The sequence below is a fragment of the Cucurbita maxima genome, unplaced genomic scaffold (genome assembly GCF_002738345.1).
Source record: "Cucurbita maxima cultivar Rimu unplaced genomic scaffold, Cmax_1.0 Cma_Scf00014, whole genome shotgun sequence".
Taxonomy (NCBI): Eukaryota; Viridiplantae; Streptophyta; class Magnoliopsida; order Cucurbitales; family Cucurbitaceae; genus Cucurbita; species Cucurbita maxima.
The window spans coordinates 2730027-2734896 of NW_019272030.1; positions in this window are offsets into that span (position 1 = coordinate 2730027).

Below are 4870 nucleotides of genomic sequence, written 5' to 3' on the forward strand. Positions count from 1 at the left end.
AAAAAAAAAAAAAAAAATTATGAGAAACTGTTTACTATTTACTTTTTAGACTCAAGAAACTATTTTTATTTTTATTTATTTATTATTATTTTTTTTTTTTTTGTAGGGAAGAAAAAAGTAGAGAGTCAAATCAATCCCTATCTTGCTACAGATTCTTAATCCCAAAAAGTCTCCTGCTTTCCCTGTTTGTCACGGTCATAGAAAGGCACTCATGCAAAGCACCCTATATTACATATGATTCCATAGAAATCAATTAAAATGAATATAGAAAAACGTATATATCCTATTTTGGTTTAAAGGTCTGTTCCATTTTGGCCTCTTTTAATCCCTAAATTGAAAAAAATAACCATGGTAGACCATTGACCTTCATAATACCTATTTTTTGTCTCTTAAACTTTTACAAAAAAGAATAAAAGAAAAAAAAAAAATCTTGGTCCTCATTCTATTACTCTGTAATAAAAATAAAAATAATCTTGAACTTGCATAGTTCGAATACATGTCTATATTAATAGACAAATATAGACATATAGACAATGTGTTGAAATCAAAATAAATATAAGAACTAAAATAATTACTTCTAAAAGTTCATGTCCAACATGGTGAAAATTCAGGGTCGAAAGTGAAATATTTTTAAAAGTTTTAAGACCAAACTCAAATTTAAACCCAAAAGGGAACTTGGCTAGGGGAATAAGAGAGATGACGCTGCATTATCTAAGTTATATGTTCAGTCACAGTTATTTTTCCAACACTCATACGGACTGGCACCTCTTTTTTTTTTTTTTTTTTTTTTTTTTTTGGCTTAAAATATTATATCTTCAGAAAAAAAAAAAATATATATATATATATATATATATAACTACAGACGCCCGTTAAAAAAATCTTTTGAACAAACCTGAAAATTTAGGTCAGTTGGATTAGTAACTCGAGCAACAAGTGAATTGGGTTGGAGAAATCTTTTCGACGAATCTGTAATTATTTTGTGTCAGTTGGATTAGTAACCAAGCAATCCGACTCAACCCAATATGAAATTGTGTCGGCTAGATTGGTAACCCAAACAAACCGAAAAAAAAAAAAAAATCACAACTGGAATCAACCTAATTCAAATTGGGTTGGATTGGTAACTCAAGTAACTCGAAGAATCTCGACCCAACCCAATTTGAATTGGGTTAGATTGGGTTAAGTTTCAAATGAATTTAAAATTAAAAAAAAATAATAAAAAAATTTTAAAATTACCCGGAATAAACTATAACAAATTAATAATATACAAAAATAATTAAAATAAAAAAATAGAAATTACTTGAATCACACGTTGAGATCTTTAAAAGATTCCATTAATATGCAGCTCACATGGTTTTTCTACTTTTAATTAATTAAGTAATCAAATCCTAATTATTTTAATTAATTTGACCATTCCAACTTCTCGAATTTTAAGAGAAATTCATTTTTTATTTTTTATTATTAATACACAACCAAGGATAATTTCATGGAATCAAGCTTAATTATCCAATCACATTTTACGTTTATTTTTTATTTTTAAATAAAGTTTCAATTTTAATTCAAACATTGCGTTGTGGTCCTTATACTTTAGAATATTGCTTTTTTAGTCCCTTAATAATTTTTCATATACCCTTATTCCCCATCTTTATTGTTAATTTTTTATAATCCTTTTAATATAAATATGTTTGACTAAGGATATAAATTAGTGGCCGATAACGGTTTACGTAAAAGCCTAACATAAAATAACACCCGACTATACATAAATATATCTTTATTTTAAAATTTTAATATTTATTTCATTTTAATCTCTAAACTTTTAAATTCTCCAGTTTTGATTCTCAAACTTTACCCACAAAAAAAAAAAAAATTTAAAAGACCATAATAACACAGGACATATTATATTGTCTATTTTTGTCTGTTACGTATCGTCGTTAGTCTTGCGGTTTTTAAAACACGTCTACTATAGAGAGCGTGTAGCTCTATTCCTAATCGTGTCTTGTGTCACGGTCATGTTCGTCCAAGTCGTGTTGCCTATGGCCACATGCCCATGACAAACCCAACCCTTTATGTCTTTCATATTCTAGTGTTTTACTTTTGTATTTCTAGAAAGTATGACGTTTTAGAAATATTATGTCTCAGAATGTACTATAGGGGAATACGACTAGTTGTCAACTTCTTTCTACCCAAGGTTATATTCTGTGAGTCGTTGTTATTTCTCTCTTGTTTGCTTATATAACGTCTTTTTCAAAAACCACTCTTAAAACTAAGGCCAGAGACTCGAGCATACGTCGTTTGCTCATAGGCGATGCAAAAACGAGTTGGCTTAGCTCACTTGTCGTTGGAAAGTGAGTGTCGCACAATTGCAAGTCTGCTGCTATTAAAAGTGCGATTGTGACACCTTGCACCATTCATTGAATAGCTCTGATACTATTTGTAACAGCTAAAGTCTACTGCTAGCAGATATTGTTTGTTTTGACCGGTTACGTATCGTATAGAATAAAAAATATTAAAAAAAACGATCAAATCAAGAAGAAAAAGAAGGAGTTGGATTAAAACTACTTTGGAAATTGAGAAGCAAAATCCTCACCACCAAATTAATTGAGGATTTGGTCCCCTTTTGAAAGAACACAAAGAGGTGGGGGTTTAATTAATAATAATTTTTTGTTAGTAAAAAAGTAATCACACTTTAATAGCAAGAGGAAGACAAAAAAATTTGGATCATGCCCACCATTATTATCTTCTTAATCTTTCTTAATTATATTTTATTTATTTTGACCGTAACGAATTTTGGAATTCATTCCGGTCGTGACAAATCACAATCACTATACAATGTCAATGTTCGGTTTTTCCTTTAAATAATATCTTTTTGACCGTCTACTTTTAAGATATAATGTAACTGTCGTGTTGTAAGCTCCTTTCGAACATTTTTTTTCGCTATTAAACATTTGAATTCACGTTTTAGTACGAATTGATTTTTTTCTCAAGCTCTCAACGTGTTTGAGAATGAGCGGGCAAATGATTATTTACGGGCAAACGTTTTAGTGTTTCATGCTCGATCGTCAAATAAAAAACAGTAAATTTAAAATTAACGATTCACACCATTGTAAAAACATAGATAGACTCACAATTTTACCCATCAAATTATATAACCGTCTCTAAATTTTTATTTTTAATTTTATTTTTAATAAGCTCATAAATTTTAAATTTGTGTTTAACAAATCTCGAACATATTTGAAGTTTTTAAGAATCAATTCATATTATAATTTAATTAACCCTAAAATTTATTAAATTATTATTATTTTTAAATTTTAAGTAAATTTTGTAATTACAAAATTATTTTAAAAGGTTGTTAGACAATAAATATATGTATATATATAATCGAACAATTTAAACGAAATTAACATTGTGTGTATTTATTTTTTAATTAATTTAATCCTTATTTCATCCATATTTCTTTTTAGCCCCAACATTTATGAAAATTTCAACAAATACCCATAAGCCCAGGCCCACCCATATAAACCTGGATCAAAGGTATCTCGAAATGGTTATGGGTCTTCGGCCCATATCAATTCAAGTAAATGGGCCCTTTCCATCCTTAATGGGCTTCAATTATTTACACAATATTCGCTAAATAAAATTTAAATTTTGATTTTTCAATATTCTTTTTCTTTTTTCAAAAAAAGATGAGATTTTTTTTATTGTTTTAGTTTTTAATTATTTTTTATTTTCCACATAAAGCTTTGATATAAAGTTTATAAGATAATAATTTAATAATTTGTATGAAAAAAATACAATTTATAAATTTAAAAAAAAAAAAAAAAAAGAAACAACTAACGTCCATATAATCATTTATTAATATTTTTTAAAAAAATTTGGCTCAAGAGTTTTTATAGGTAAATAAATAAACTATTTATTTTAGGTTAAAACCTAAATTAGATTTTAAAAATAGTGAAATTTGTTTTTATAAGCTTAATTTAAAAGAAAACTAAAATTATTATTATTATTTAGTTTTCAATATAATTCTCAAAATTAAATAATCATCAACCCGATCTTAATTAAATTTTATATATATAATTTTAATTCATATTTATAATAATAGGAAATAAAAATATAAAATAAAAATAAAACCTATAAAGTGAATTAGTTATAGACTTTTTTAACATGCGTTTCCAATCATTAGACCGTTCAAACGGCGTTATCTTTTGTTGGATTTGGGATGATGCTAGCAATTTTGTAATAATCCAAAATATTTTAATAATAATTTCATATTTTGTAAAATCCTACCTACAAAATCACCTTTTTTTTTTTTTATTTTATTATATATTCCCACGTGTAAGAAATTAACCCAAAAAAAAATCCATATTATTTTATTTTTTTACACAAAGAAGCTAAATTTCAATTGCGAATGTATTTTTATATTTAAAATTTTAAAATTAAATTTATGAAGCAAATATATATTTCATTTAATTACTTAAATTATTTAATTTCAAAAACTCACATATTTTAAATGTAATTGGGTAAATAAAATAATCCGGTTTAATAGTGTGAAATAAAAACGAGGATAAAAAAATATTTAAAAAAAAAAAAAAAGAAATGTGTGGTGAGGTGGCTGTACAAACCTTATCCAAAATCAGATTTAGAAGTAAAAGGGCGGCGGTGAGGGTGCGGCCAAGTGGAGTACACTTGTCTATAAAAAGAATTTGCCACGTGTCATATTGAAATTTAAGCCAGAAATTTGATTGCCGTGTGTTGTTTTTGACGGCGACGTTGTGGGGCCCACCTCTCTTGTCGCCATTATCCACTTAACTATTATATCACATCAACATCATTAAGATGATGAAGAAAAATACCAACAAAAAAAAAAAAAAAAAAA